Source organism: Chlorocebus sabaeus, chromosome 14 (genome assembly GCF_047675955.1).
Source record: "Chlorocebus sabaeus isolate Y175 chromosome 14, mChlSab1.0.hap1, whole genome shotgun sequence".
NCBI classification, from domain to species: domain Eukaryota; kingdom Metazoa; phylum Chordata; class Mammalia; order Primates; family Cercopithecidae; genus Chlorocebus; species Chlorocebus sabaeus.
In genome coordinates, this window is record NC_132917.1 from 87,364,721 (window position 1) to 87,381,206 (window position 16,486).

A 16,486-nucleotide genomic window follows, 5' to 3' on the forward strand; every position below is an offset into this window, starting at 1 on the left:
AACACCGAGCAGTTTCTCAGAAAGCTTCTTTCCAGTTTTGAAAGGAAGATATTTCCTTTTTCAACATAGCCCTCTATGGGCTTCCAAATATCCCTTTGCCAATTCCACAAGAACAGCCTTAGCGAAAGGCTTCTTGAAGGGAAAGATGTAACTCTGTGAGATGAATTAACAGAACACAGAGCAGTTTCTCAGAAAGCTTCTTTCCAGTTTTGAACGGAAGATATTTCCTTTTTCACCATAGCCCTCTATGGGCTTCCAAATATCCCTTTGCCAATTCCACAAGAACAGCCTTAGCGAAAGGCTTTTTGAAGGGAAGGATATACTCTGTGAAATGAATTAACAGAACACAGAGCAGTTTCTCAGAAAGCTTCTTTCCAGTTTTGAACGGAAGATATTTCCTTTTTCACCATAGCCCTCTATGGGCTTCCAAATATCCCTTTGCCAATTCCACAAAAACAGCCTTAGCGAAAGGCTTCTTGAAGGGAAAGATGTAACTCTGTGAGATGAATTCACAGAACACAGAGCAGTTTCTCAGAAAGCTTCTTTCCAGTTTTGAACGGAAGATATTTCCTTTTTCACCATAGCCCTCTAGGGGCTTCCAAATATCCCTTTGCCAATTCCACAAGAACAGCCTTAGCGAAAGGCTTCTTGAAGGGAAAGATGTAACTCTGTGAGATGAATTAACAGAACACAGAGCAGTTTCTCAGAAAGCTTCTTTCCAGTTTTGAACGGGAGATATTTCCTTTTTCACCATAGCCCTCTATGGGCTTCCAAATATCCCTTTGCAAATTCCACAAGAACAGCCTTAGCGAAAGGCTTTTTGAAGGGAAAGATGTAACTCTGTGAGATGAATTAACAGAACAGAGAGCAGTTTCTCAGAAAGCTTCTTTCCAGTTTCGAACGGAAGATATTTCCTTTTTCACCATAGCCCTCTATGGACTTCCAAATATCCCTTTGCCAATTCCACAAGAACAGCCTTAGCGAAAGGCTTCCTGAAGGGAAAGATGTAACTCTGTGAGATGAATTAACAGAACACAGAGCAGTTTCTCAGAAAGCTTCTTTAAAGTTTTGAACGGAAGATATTTCCTTTTTCACCATAGCCCTCTATGGGCTTCCAAATATCCCTTTGCCAATTCCACAAGAACAGCCTTAGCGAAAGGCTTCTTGAAGGGAAGGATTTACTCTGTGAAATGAATTAACAGAACACAGAGCAGTTTCTCAGAAAGCTTCTTTCCAGTTTTGAACGGAAGATATTTCCTTTTTCACCATAGCCCTCTATGGGCTTCCTAATATCCCTTTGCCAATTCCACAAAAACAGCCTTAGCGAAAGGCTTCTTGAAGGGAAAGATGTAACTCTGTGAGATGAATTCACAGAACACAGAGCTGTTTCTCAGAAATCTTCTTTCCAGTTTTGAACAGAAGATATTTCCTTTTTCACCATAGCCCTCTATGGGCTTCCAAATATCTCTTTGCCAATTCCACAAGAGCAGCCTTAGCGAAAGGCTTCTTGAAGGGAAAGATGTAACTCTGTGAGATGAATTAACAGAACATAGAGCAGTTTCTCAGAAAGCTTCTTTCCTGTTTTGAACGGAAGATATTTCCTTTTCCACCATAGCCCTCTATTGGCTTCCAAATATCCGTTTGCCAATTCCACAACGACATCCTTAGCGAAAGGCTTCTTGAAGGGAAAGATGTAACTCTGTGAGATTAATTAACAGAACACAGAGCAGTTTTTCAGAAAGCTTCTTTTCAATTTTGAACGGGAACAGCCTTAGCGAAAGGCTTCTTGAGGGGAAAGATTTATTCTGTGAGATGAAATAACAGAACACAGAGCAGTTTCTCAGAAAGCTTCTTTCCAGTTTTGAACGGAAGATATTTCCTTTTTCACCATAGCCCTCTTTGGGCTTCCAAATATCCCTTTGCCAATTCCACAAGAACAGCCTTAGCGAAAGGCTTCTTGGAGGGAAAGATGTAACTCTGTGAGATGAATTAACAGAACACAGAGCTGTTTCTCAGAAATCTTCTTTCCAGTTTTGAACAGAAGATATTTCCTTTTTCAACATAGCCCTCTATGGGCTTCCAAATATCTCTTTGCCAATTCCACAAGAACAGCCTTAGCGAAAGGCTTCTTGAAGGGAAAGATGTAACTCTGTGAGATGAATTAACAGAACACAGAGCAGTTTCTCAGAAAGCTTCTTTAAAGTTTTGAACGGAAGATATTTCCTTTTTCACCATAGCCCTCTATGGGCTTCCAAATATCCCTTTGCCAATTCCACAAGAACAGCCTTAGCGAAAGGCTTCTTGAAGGGAAGGATTTACTCTGTGAAATGAATTAACAGAACACAGAGCAGTTTCTCAGAAAGCTTCTTTCCAGTTTTGAACGGAAGATATTTCCTTTTTCACCATAGCCCTCTATGGGCTTCCAAATATCCCTTTGCCAATTCCACAAAAACAGCCTTAGCGAAAGGCTTCTTGAAGGGAAAGATGTAACTCTGTGAGATGAATTCACAGAACACAGAGCTGTTTCTCAGAAATCTTCTTTCCAGTTTTGAACAGAAGATATTTCCTTTTTCACCATAGCCCTCTATGGGCTTCCAAATATCTCTTTGCCAATTCCACAAGAGCAGCCTTAGCGAAAGGCTTCTTGAAGGGAAAGATGTAACTCTGTGAGATGAATTAACAGAACATAGAGCAGTTTCTCAGAAAGCTTCTTTCCTGTTTTGAACGGAAGATATTTCCTTTTCCACCATAGCCCTCTATTGGCTTCCAAATATCCGTTTGCCAATTCCACAACGACATCCTTAGCGAAAGGCTTCTTGAAGGGAAAGATGTAACTCTGTGAGATTAATTAACAGAACACAGAGCAGTTTTTCAGAAAGCTTCTTTTCAATTTTGAACGGGAAGAGCCTTAGCGAAAGGCTTCTTGAGGGGAAAGATTTATTCTGTGAGATGAAATAACAGAACACAGAGCAGTTTCTCAGAAAGCTTCTTTCCAGTTTTGAACGGAAGATATTTCCTTTTTCACCATAGCCCTCTTTGGGCTTCCAAATATCCCTTTGCCAATTCCACAAGAACAGCCTTAGCGAAAGGCTTCTTGGAGGGAAAGATGTAACTCTGTGAGATGAATTAACAGAACACAGAGCTGTTTCTCAGAAATCTTCTTTCCAGTTTTGAACAGAAGATATTTCCTTTTTCAACATAGCCCTCTATGGGCTTCCAAATATCTCTTTGCCAATTCCACAAGAACAGCCTTAGCGAAAGGCTTCTTGAAGGGAAAGATGTAACTCTGTGAGATGAATTAACAGAACACAGAGCAGTTTCTCAGAAAGCTTCTTTCCAGTTTTGAACGGAAGATATTTCCTTTTTCACCATAGCCCTCTATGGGTTTCCAAATATCCCTTTGCCAATTCCACAAGAACAGCCTTAGCGAAAGGCTTCTTGTAGGGAAAGATGTAACTCTGTGAGATGAATTAATAGAACACAGAGCAGTTTCTCAGAAAGCTTCTTTCCAGATTTGAACGGAAGATATTTCCTTTTCCTCCATAGCCCTCTATGGGCTTCCAAATATCCGTTTGCCAATTCCACAACGATATCCTTAGCGAAAGGCTTCTTGAAGGGAAAGATGTAACTCTGTGAGATGAATTAACAGAACACAGAGCAGTTTTTCAGAAAGCTTCTTTTCAGTTTTGAACGAGAACAGCCTTAGCGAAAGGCTTCTTGAGGGGAAAGATTTATTCTGTGAGATGAATTAACAGAACACAGAGCAGTTTCTCAGAAAGCTTCTTTCCAGTTTTGAACGGAAGATATTTCCTTTTACACCATAGCCCTCTATGGGCTTCCAAATATCCCTTTGCCAATTCCACAAGAACAGCCTTAGCGAAAGGCTTCTTGAAGGGAAGGATTTACTCTGTGAAATGAATTAACAGAACACAGAGCAGTTTCTCAGAAAGCTTCTTTCCAGTTTTGAACGGAAGATATTTCCTTTTTCACCATAGCCCTCTATGGGCTTCCAAATATCCCTTTGCCAATTCCACAAAAACAGCCTTAGTGAAAGGCTTCTTGAAGGGAAAGATGTAACTCTGTGAGATGAATTCACAGAACACAGAGCTGTTTCTCAGAAATCTTCTTTCCAGTTTTGAACAGAAGATATTTCCTTTTTCAACATAGCCCTCTATGGGCTTCGAAATATCTCTTTGCCAATTCCACAAGAGAAGCCTTAGCGAAAGGCTTCTTGAAGGGAAAGATGTAACTCTGTGAGATGAATTAACAGAACACAGAGCAGTTTCTCAGAAAGCTTCTTTCAAGTTTTGAACGGAAGATATTTCCTTTTCCACCATAGCCCTCTATGGGCTTCCAAATATCCGTTTGCCAATTCCACAACGACATCCTTAGCGAAAGGCTTCTTGAAGGGAAAGATGTAACTCTGTGAGATTAATTAACAGAACACAGAGCAGTTTTTCAGAAAGCTTCTTTTCAGTTTTGAACGAGAACAGCGTTAGCGAAAGGCTTCTTGCGGGAAAAGATTTATTCTGTGAGATGAATTAACAGAACACAGAGCAGTTTCTCAGAAAGCTTCTTTCCAGTTTTGAACGGAAGATATTTCCTTTTTCACCATAGCCCTTTATGGGCTTCCATATATCCCTTTGCCAATTCCACAAGAACAGCCTTAGCGAAAAGCTTCTTGGACGGAAAGATGTAACTCTGTGAGATGAATTAACAGAACACAGAGCTGTTTCTCAGAAATCTTCTTTCTAGTTTTGAACAGAAGATATTTCCTTTTTCAACATAGCCCTCTATGGGATTCCAAATATCTCTTTGCCAATTCCACAAGAACAGCCTTAGCGAAAGGCTTCTTGAAGGGAAAGATGTAACTCTGTGAGATGAATTAACAGAACACAGAGCAGTTTCTCAGAAAGCTTCTTTCCAGTTTTGAACGGAAGATATTTCCTTTTTCACCATTTCCCTCTATGGGCTTCCAAATATCCCTTTGCCAATTCCACAAGAACAGCCTTAGCGTAAAGCTTCTTGAAGGGAAAGATGTAACTCTGTGAGATGAATTAACAGAACACAGAGCAGTTTCTCTGAAAGCTTCTTTCCAGTTTTGAACAGAAGATATTTCCTTTTTCAACATAGCCCTCTATGGGCTTCCAAATATCTCTTTGCAAATTCCACAAGAACAGCCTTAGCGAAAGGCTTCTTGAATGGAAAGATGTAACTCTGTGAGATGAATTCACAGAACACAGAGCAGTTTCTCAGAAATCTTCTTTCCAGTTTTGAACAGAAGATATTTCCTTTTTCAACATAGCCCTCTATGGGCTTCCAAATATCTCTTTGCCAATTCCACAAGAGCAGCCTTAGCGAAAGGCTTCTTGAAGGGAAAGATGTTACTCTGTGAGATGAATTAACAGAACACAGAGCAGTTTCTCAAAAAGCTTCTTTCCAGTTTTGAACGGAAGATAATTCCTTTTCCACCATAGCCCCCTATGGGCTTCCAAATATCCGTTTGCCAATTCCACAACGACATCCTTAGCGAAAGGCTTCTTGAAGGGAAAGATGTAACTCTGTGAGATGAATTAACAGAACACAGAGCAGTTTTTCAGAAAGATTCTTTTCAGTTTTGAACGAGAACAGCCTTAGCGAAAGGCTTCTTGAGGGGAAAGATTTATTCTGTGAGATGAATTAACAGAACACAGAGCAGTTTCTCAGAAAGCTTCTTTCCAGTTTTGAACGGAAGATATTTCCTTTTACACCATAGCCCTCTATGGGCTTCCAAATATCTCTTCTCCAATTCCACAAGAGCAGCCTTAGCGAAAGGCTTCTTGAGGGGAAAGATTTATTCTGTGAGATGAATTAACAGAACACAGAGCAGTTTCTCAGAAAGCTTCTTTCCAGTTTTGAACGGAAGATATTTCCTTTTACACCATAGCCCTCTATGGGCTTCCAAATATCTCTTCTCCAATTCCACAAGAGCAGCCTTAGCGAAAGGCTTCTTGAAGGGAAAGATGTAACTCTGTGAGATGAATTAACAGAACACAGAGTAGTTTCTCAGAAAGCTTCTTTCCAGTTTTGAACGAAAGATATTTCCTTTTTCACCATAGCCCTCTATGGGCTTCCAAATATCCCTTTGCAAATTCCACAAGAACAGCCTTAGCGAAAGGCTTTTTGAAGGGAAAGATGTAACTCTGTGAGATGAAATAACAGAACACAGAGCAGTTTCTCAGAAAGCTTCTTTCCAGTTTCGAACGGAAGATATTTCCTTTTTCACCATAGCCCTCTATGGGCTTCCAAATATCCCTTTGACAATTCCACAAGAACAGCCTTAGCGAAAGGCTCCTTGAAGGGAAAGATGTACCTCTGTGAGATGAATTAAGAGAACACAGAGCAGTTTCTCAGAAAGCTTCTTTCCAGTTTTGAACGGAAGATATTTCCTTTTTCACCATAGCCCTCTATGGGCTTCCAAATATCCCTTTGCCAATTCCACAAGAACAGCCTTAGCGAAAGGCTTCTTGAAGGGAAGGATTTACTCTGTGAAATGAATTAACAGTACACAGAGCAGTTTCTCAGAAAGCTTCTTTCCAGTATTGAACGGAAGATATTTCCTTTTTCACCATAGCCCTCTATGGGCTTCCAAATATCCCTTTGCGAATTCCACAAAAACAGCCTTAGCGAAAGGCTTCTTGAAGGGAAAGATGTAACTCTGTGAGATGAATTCACAGAACACAGAGCTGTTTCTCAGAAATCTTCTTTCCAGTTTTGAACAGAAGATATTTCCTTTTTCACCATAGCCCTCTATGGGCTTCCAAATATCTCTTTGCCAATTCCACAAGAGCAGCCTTAGCGAAAGGCTTCTTGAAGGGAAACATGTAACTCTGTGAGATGAATTAACAGAACACAGAGCAGTTTCTCAGAAAGCTTCTTTCCAGTTTTGAACGGAAGATATTTCCTTTTCCACCATAGCCCTCTATGGGCTTCTAAATATCCGTTTGCCAATTCCACAACGACATCCTTAGCGAAAGGCTTCTTGAAGGGAAAGATGTAACTCTGTGAGATTAATTAACAGAACACAGAGCAGTTTTTCAGAAAGCTTCTTTTCAGTTTTGAACGAGAACAGCCTTAGCGAAAGGCTTCTTTAGGGGAAAGATTTATTCTGTGAGATGAATTAACAGAACACAGAGCAGTTTCTCAGAAAGCTTCTTTCCAGTTTTGAACGGAAGATATTTCCTTTTTCACCTATCCCTCTTTGGGCTTCCAAATATCCCTTTGCCAATTCCACAAGAACAGCCTTAGCGAAAGGCTTCTTAGAGGGAAAGATGTAACTCTGTGAGATGAATTAACAGAACACAGAGCTGTTTCTCAGAAATCTTCTTTCCTGTTTTGAACAGAAGATATTTCCTTTTTCAACATAGCCCTCTATGGGCTTCCAAATATCTCTTTGCCAATTCCACAAGAACAGCCTTAGCGAAAGGCTTCTTGAAGGGAAAGATGTAACTCTGTGTGATGAATTAACAGAACACAGAGCAGTTTCTCAGAAAGCTTCTTTCCAGTTTTGAACGGAAGATATTTCCTTTTTCACCATAGCCCTCGATGGGTTTCCAAATATCCCTTTGCCAATTCCACAAGAACAGCCTTAGCGAAAGGCTTCTTGAAGGGAAAGATGTAACTCTGTGAGATGAATTAATAGAACACAGAGCAGTTTCTCAGAAAGCTTCTTTCCAGGTTTGAACAGAAGATATTTCCTTTTTCAACATAGCCCTCTATGGGCTTCCAAATATCTCTTTGCCAATTCCACAAGAGCAGCCTTAGCGAAAGGCTTCTTGAAGGGAAAGATGTAACTCTGTGAGATGAATTAACAGAACACAGAGCAGTTTCTCAAAAAGCTTCTTTCCAGTTTTGAACGGAAGATATTTCCTTTTCCACCATAGCCCCCTATGGGCTTCCAAATATCCGTTTGCCAATTCCACAACGACATCCTTACCGAAAGGCTTCTTGAAGGGAAAGATGTAACTCTGTGAGATGAATTAACAGAACACAGTGCAGTTTTTCAGAAAGCTTCTTTTCAGTTTTGAACGAGAACAGCCTTAGCGAAAGGCTTCTTGAGGAGAAAGATTTATTCTGTGAGATGAAGTAACAGAACACCGAGCAGTTTCTCAGAAAGCTTCTTTCCAGTTTTGAAAGGAAGATATTTCCTTTTACACCATAGCCCTCTATGGGCTTCCAAATATCTCTTCTCCAATTCCACAAGAGCAGCCTTAGCGAAAGGCTTCTTGAAGGGAAAGATGTAACTCTGTGAGATGAATTAACAGAACACAGAGTAGTTTCTCAGAAAGCTTCTTTCCAGTTTTGAATGAAAGATATTTCCTTTTTCACCATAGCCCTCTATGGGCTTCCAAATATCCCTTTGCCAATTCCACAAGAACAGCCTTAGCGTAAAGCTTCTTGAAGGGAAAGATGTAACTCTGTGAGATGAATTAAAAGAACACAGAGCAGTTTCTCAGAAAGCTTCTTTCCAGTTTTGAACGGAAGATATTTCCTTTTTCACCATAGCCCTCTATGGGCTTCCAAATATCCCTTTGCCAATTCCACAAGAACAGCCTTAGCGAAAGGCTTCTTGAAGGGAAAGATGTAACTCTGTGGAATGAATTAACAGAACACAGAGCAGTTTCTCAGAAAGCTTCTTTCCAGTTTTGAAAGGAAGATATTTCCTTTTTCACCATAGCCCTCTATGGGCTTCCAAATATCCCTTTGCCAATTCCACAAGAACAGCCTTAGCGAAAGGCTTTTTGAAGGGAAGGATATACTCTGTGAAATGAATTAACAGAACACAGAGCAGTTTCTCAGAAAGCTTCTTTCCAGTTTTGAACGGAAGATATTTCCTTTTTCACCATAGCCCTCTATGGGCTTCCAAATATCCCTTTGCCAATTCCACAAGAACAGCCTTAGCGAAAGGCTTCTTGAAGGGAAAGATGTAACTCTGTGAGATGAATTAACAGAACACAGAGCAGTTTCTCAGAAAGCTTCTTTCCAGTTTTGAACGGAAGATATTTCCTTTTTCACCATAGCCCTCTATGGGCTTCCAAATATCCCTTTGCCAATTCCACAAGAACAGCCTTAGCGAAAGGCTTTTTGAAGGGAAGGATATACTCTCTGAAATGAATTAACAGAACACAGAGCAGTTTCTCAGAAAGCTTCTTTCCAGTTTTGAACGGAAGATATTTCCTTTTTCACCATAGCCCTCTATGGGCTTCCAAATATCCCTTTGCCAATTCCACAAAAACAGCCTTAGCGAAAGGCTTCTTGAAGGGAAAGATGTAACTCTGTGAGATGAATTCACAGAACACAGAGCAGTTTCTCAGAAAGCTTCTTTCCAGTTTTGAACGGAAGATATTTCCTTTTTCACCATAGCCCTCTAGGGGCTTCCAAATATCCCTTTGCCAATTCCACAAGAACAGCCTTAGCGAAAGGCTTCTTGAAGGGAAAGATGTAACTCTGTGAGATGAATTAACAGAACACAGAGCAGTTTCTCAGAAAGCTTCTTTCCAGTTTTGAACGGGAGATATTTCCTTTTTCACCATAGCCCTCTATGGGCTTCCAAATATCCCTTTGCAAATTCCACAAGAACAGCCTTAGCGAAAGGCTTTTTGAAGGGAAAGATGTAACTCTGTGAGATGAATTAACAGAACAGAGAGCAGTTTCTCAGAAAGCTTCTTTCCAGTTTCGAACGGAAGATATTTCCTTTTTCACCATAGCCCTCTATGGACTTCCAAATATCCCTTTGCCAATTCCACAAGAACAGCCTTAGCGAAAGGCTTCCTGAAGGGAAAGATGTAACTCTGTGAGATGAATTAACAGAACACAGAGCAGTTTCTCAGAAAGCTTCTTTAAAGTTTTGAACGGAAGATATTTCCTTTTTCACCATAGCCCTCTATGGGCTTCCAAATATCCCTTTGCCAATTCCAGAAGAACAGCCTTAGCGAAAGGCTTCTTGAAGGGAAGGATTTACTCTGTGAAATGAATTAACAGAACACAGAGCAGTTTCTCAGAAAGCTTCTTTCCAGTTTTGAACGGAAGATATTTCCTTTTTCACCATAGCCCTCTATGGGCTTCCAAATATCCCTTTGCCAATTCCACAAAAACAGCCTTAGCGAAAGGCTTCTTGAAGGGAAAGATGTAACTCTGTGAGATGAATTCACAGAACACAGAGCTGTTTCTCAGAAATCTTCTTTCCAGTTTTGAACAGAAGATATTTCCTTTTTCACCATAGCCCTCTATGGGCTTCCAAATATCTCTTTGCCAATTCCACAAGAGCAGCCTTAGCGAAAGGCTTCTTGAAGGGAAAGATGTAACTCTGTGAGATGAATTAACAGAACACAGAGCAGTTTCTCAGAAAGCTTCTTTCCAGTTTTGAACGGAAGATATTTCCTTTTCCACCATAGCCCTCTATTGGCTTCCAAATATCCGTTTGCCAATTCCACAACGACATCCTTAGCGAAAGGCTTCTTGAAGGGAAAGATGTAACTCTGTGAGATTAATTAACAGAACACAGAGCAGTTTTTCAGAAAGCTTCTTTTCAATTTTGAACGGGAACAGCCTTAGCGAAAGGCTTCTTGAGGGGAAAGATTTATTCTGTGAGATGAAATAACAGAACACAGAGCAGTTTCTCAGAAAGCTTCTTTCCAGTTTTGAACGGAAGATATTTCCTTTTTCACCATAGCCCTCTTTGGGCTTCCAAATATCCCTTTGCCAATTCCACAAGAACAGCCTTAGCGAAAGGCTTCTTGGAGGGAAAGATGTAATTCTGTGAGATGAATTAACAGAACACAGAGCTGTTTCTCAGAAATCTTCTTTCCAGTTTTGAACAGAAGATATTTCCTTTTTCAACATAGCCCTCTATGGGCTTCCAAATATCTCTTTGCCAATTCCACAAGAACAGCCTTAGCGAAAGGCTTCTTGAAGGGAAAGATGTAACTCTGTGAGATGAATTAACAGAACACAGAGCAGTTTCTCAGAAAGCTTCTTTCCAGTTTTGAACGGAAGATATTTCCTTTTTCACCATAGCCCTCTATGGGTTTCCAAATATCCCTTTGCCAATTCCACAAGAACAGCCTTAGCGAAAGGCTTCTTGTAGGGAAAGATGTAACTCTGTGAGATGAATTAATAGAACACAGAGAAGTTTCTCAGAAAGCTTCTTTCCAGATTTGAACGGAAGATATTTCCTTTTCCTCCATAGCCCTCTATGGGCTTCCAAATATCCGTTTGCCAATTCCACAACGATATCCTCAGCGAAAGGCTTCTTGAAGGGAAAGATGTAACTCTGTGAGATGAATTAACAGAACACAGAGCAGTTTTTCAGAAAGCTTCTTTTCAGTTTTGAACGAGAACAGCCTTAGCGAAAGGCTTCTTGAGGGGAAAGATTTATTCTGTGAGATGAATTAACAGAACACAGAGCAGTTTCTCAGAAAGCTTCTTTCCAGTTTTGAACGGAAGATATTTCCTTTTACACCATAGCCCTCTATGGGCTTCCAAATATCCCTTTGCCAATTCCACAAGAACAGCCTTAGCGAAAGGCTTCTTGAAGGGAAGGATTTACTCTGTGAAATGAATTAACAGAACACAGAGCAGTTTCTCAGAAAGCTTCTTTCCAGTTTTGAACGGAAGATATTTCCTTTTTCACCATAGCCCTCTATGGGCTTCCAAATATCCCTTTGCCAATTCCACAAAAACAGCCTTAGTGAAAGGCTTCTTGAAGGGAAAGATGTAACTCTGTGAGATGAATTCACAGAACACAGAGCTGTTTCTCAGAAATCTTCTTTCCAGTTTTGAACAGAAGATATTTCCTTTTTCAACATAGCCCTCTATGGGCTTCGAAATATCTCTTTGCCAATTCCACAAGAGAAGCCTTAGCGAAAGGCTTCTTGAAGGGAAAGATGTAACTCTGTGAGATGAATTAACAGAACACAGAGCAGTTTCTCAGAAAGCTTCTTTCAAGTTTTGAACGGAAGATATTTCCTTTTCCACCATAGCCCTCTATGGGCTTCCAAATATCCGTTTGCCAATTCCACAACGACATCCTTAGCGAAAGGCTTCTTGAAGGGAAAGATGTAACTCTGTGAGATTAATTAACAGAACACAGAGCAGTTTTTCAGAAAGCTTCTTTTCAGTTTTGAACGAGAACAGCGTTAGCGAAAGGCTTCTTGCGGGAAAAGATTTATTCTGTGAGATGAATTAACAGAACACAGAGCAGTTTCTCAGAAAGCTTCTTTCCAGTTTTGAACGGAAGATATTTCCTTTTTCACCATAGCCCTTTATGGGCTTCCATATATCCCTTTGCCAATTCCACAAGAACAGCCTTAGCGAAAAGCTTCTTGGACGGAAAGATGTAACTCTGTGAGATGAATTAACAGAACACAGAGCTGTTTCTCAGAAATCTTCTTTCTAGTTTTGAACAGAAGATATTTCCTTTTTCAACATAGCCCTCTATGGGATTCCAAATATCTCTTTGCCAATTCCACAAGAACAGCCTTAGCGAAAGGCTTCTTGAAGGGAAAGATGTAACTCTGTGAGATGAATTAACAGAACACAGAGCAGTTTCTCAGAAAGCTTCTTTCCAGTTTTGAACGGAAGATATTTCCTTTTTCACCATTTCCCTCTATGGGCTTCCAAATATCCCTTTGCCAATTCCACAAGAACAGCCTTAGCGTAAAGCTTCTTGAAGGGAAAGATGTAACTCTGTGAGATGAATTAACAGAACACAGAGCAGTTTCTCTGAAAGCTTCTTTCCAGTTTTGAACAGAAGATATTTCCTTTTTCAACATAGCCCTCTATGGGCTTCCAAATATCTCTTTGCAAATTCCACAAGAACAGCCTTAGCGAAAGGCTTCTTGAATGGAAAGATGTAACTCTGTGAGATGAATTCACAGAACACAGAGCAGTTTCTCAGAAATCTTCTTTCCAGTTTTGAACAGAAGATATTTCCTTTTTCAACAAGCCCTCTATGGGCTTCCAAATATCTCTTTGCCAATTCCACAAGAGCAGCCTTAGCGAAAGGCTTCTTGAAGGGAAAGATGTTACTCTGTGAGATGAATTAACAGAACACAGAGCAGTTTCTCAAAAAGCTTCTTTCCAGTTTTGAACGGAAGATAATTCCTTTTCCACCATAGCCCCCTATGGGCTTCCAAATATCCGTTTGCCAATTCCACAACGACATCCTTAGCGAAAGGCTTGTTGAAGGGAAAGATGTAACTCTGTGAGATGAATTAACAGAACACAGAGCAGTTTTTCAGAAAGATTCTTTTCAGTTTTGAACGAGAACAGCCTTAGCGAAAGGCTTCTTGAGGGGAAAGATTTATTCTGTGAGATGAATTAACAGAACACAGAGCAGTTTCTCAGAAAGCTTCTTTCCAGTTTTGAACGGAAGATATTTCCTTTTACACCATAGCCCTCTATGGGCTTCCAAATATCTCTTCTCCAATTCCACAAGAGCAGCCTTAGCGAAAGGCTTCTTGAGGGGAAAGATTTATTCTGTGAGATGAATTAACAGAACACAGAGCAGTTTCTCAGAAAGCTTCTTTCCAGTTTTGAACGGAAGATATTTCCTTTTACACCATAGCCCTCTATGGGCTTCCAAATATCTCTTCTCCAATTCCACAAGAGCAGCCTTAGCGAAAGGCTTCTTGAAGGGAAAGATGTAACTCTGTGAGATGAATTAACAGAACACAGAGTAGTTTCTCAGAAAGCTTCTTTCCAGTTTTGAACGAAAGATATTTCCTTTTTCACCATAGCCCTCTATGGGCTTCCAAATATCCCTTTGCAAATTCCACAAGAACAGCCTTAGCGAAAGGCTTTTTGAAGGGAAAGATGTAACTCTGTGAGATGAAATAACAGAACACAGAGCAGTTTCTCAGAAAGCTTCTTTCCAGTTTCGAACGGAAGATATTTCCTTTTTCACCATAGCCCTCTATGGGCTTCCAAATATCCCTTTGACAATTCCACAAGAACAGCCTTAGGGAAAGGCTCCTTGAAGGGAAAGATGTACCTCTGTGAGATGAATTAAGAGAACACAGAGCAGTTTCTCAGAAAGCTTCTTTCCAGTTTTGAACGGAAGATATTTCCTTTTTCACCATAGCCCTCTATGGGCTTCCAAATATCCCTTTGCCAATTCCACAAGAACAGCCTTAGCGAAAGGCTTCTTGAAGGGAAGGATTTACTCTGTGAAATGAATTAACAGTACACAGAGCAGTTTCTCAGAAAGCTTCTTTCCAGTTTTGAACGGAAGATATTTCCTTTTTCACCATAGCCCTCTATGGGCTTCCAAATATCCCTTTGCGAATTCCACAAAAACAGCCTTAGCGAAAGGCTTCTTGAAGGGAAAGATGTAACTCTGTGAGATGAATTCACAGAACACAGAGCTGTTTCTCAGAAATCTTCTTTCCAGTTTTGAACAGAAGATATTTCCTTTTTCACCATAGCCCTCTATGGGCTTCCAAATATCTCTTTGCCAATTCCACAAGAGCAGCCTTAGCGAAAGGCTTCTTGAAGGGAAACATGTAACTCTGTGAGATGAATTAACAGAACACAGAGCAGTTTCTCAGAAAGCTTCTTTCCAGTTTTGAACGGAAGATATTTCCTTTTCCACCATAGCCCTCTATGGGCTTCTAAATATCCGTTTGCCAATTCCACAACGACATCCTTAGCGAAAGGCTTCTTGAAGGGAAAGATGTAACTCTGTGAGATTAATTAACAGAACACAGAGCAGTTTTTCAGAAAGCTTCTTTTCAGTTTTGAACGACAACAGCCTTAGCGAAAGGCTTCTTTAGGGGAAAGATTTATTCTGTGAGATGAATTAACAGAACACAGAGCAGTTTCTCAGAAAGCTTCTTTCCAGTTTTGAACGGAAGATATTTCCTTTTTCACCTATCCCTCTTTGGGCTTCCAAATATCCCTTTGCCAATTCCACAAGAACAGCCTTAGCGAAAGGCTTCTTAGAGGGAAAGATGTAACTCTGTGAGATGAATTAACAGAACACACAGCTGTTTCTCAGAAATCTTCTTTCCTGTTTTGAACAGAAGATATTTCCTTTTTCAACATAGCCCTCTATGGGCTTCCAAATATCTCTTTGCCAATTCCACAAGAACAGCCTTAGCGAAAGGCTTCTTGAAGGGAAAGATGTAACTCTGTGTGATGAATTAACAGAACACAGAGCAGTTTCTCAGAAAGCTTCTTTCCAGTTTTGAACGGAAGATATTTCCTTTTTCACCATAGCCCTCTATGGGTTTCCAAATATCCCTTTGCCAATTCCACAAGAACAGCCTTAGCGAAAGGCTTCTTGAAGGGAAAGATGTAACTCTGTGAGATGAATTAATAGAACACAGAGCAGTTTCTCAGAAAGCTTCTTTCCAGGTTTGAACAGAAGATATTTCCTTTTTCAACATAGCCCTCTATGGGCTTCCAAATATCTCTTTGCCAATTCCACAAGAGCAGCCTTAGCGAAAGGCTTCTTGAAGGGAAAGATGTAACTCTGTGAGATGAATTAACAGAACACAGAGCAGTTTCTCAAAAAGCTTCTTTCCAGTTTTGAACGGAAGATATTTCCTTTTCCACCATAGCCCCCTATGGGCTTCCAAATATCCGTTTGCCAATTCCACAACGACATCCTTACCGAAAGGCTTCTTGAAGGGAAAGATGTAACTCTGTGAGATGAATTAACAGAACACAGTGCAGTTTTTCAGAAAGCTTCTTTTCAGTTTTGAACGAGAACAGCCTTAGCGAAAGGCTTCTTGAGGAGAAAGATTTATTCTGTGAGATGAAGTAACAGAACACCGAGCAGTTTCTCAGAAAGCTTCTTTCCAGTTTTGAAAGGAAGATATTTCCTTTTACACCATAGCCCTCTATGGGCTTCCAAATATCTCTTCTCCAATTCCACAAGAGCAGCCTTAGCGAAAGGCTTCTTGAAGGGAAAGATGTAACTCTGTGAGATGAATTAACAGAACACAGAGTAGTTTCTCAGAAAGCTTCTTTCCAGTTTTGAATGAAAGATATTTCCTTTTTCACCATAGCCCTCTATGGGCTTCCAAATATCCCTTTGCCAATTCCACAAGAACAGCCTTAGCGTAAAGCTTCTTGAAGGGAAAGATGTAACTCTGTGAGATGAATTAAAAGAACACAGAGCAGTTTCTCAGAAAGCTTCTTTCCAGTTTTGAACGGAAGATATTTCCTTTTTCACCATAGCCCTCTATGGGCTTCCAAATATCCCTTTGCCAATTCCACAAGAACAGCCTTAGCGAAATCCTTCTTGAAGGGAAAGATGTAACTCTGTGGAATGAATTAACAGAACACAGAGCAGTTTCTCAGAAAGCTTCTTTCCAGTTTTGAAAGGAAGATATTTCCTTTTTCACCATAGCCCTCTATGGGCTTCCAAATATCCCTTTGCCAATTCCACAAGAACAGCCTTAGCGAAAGGCTTTTTGAAGGGAAGGATATACTCTGTGAA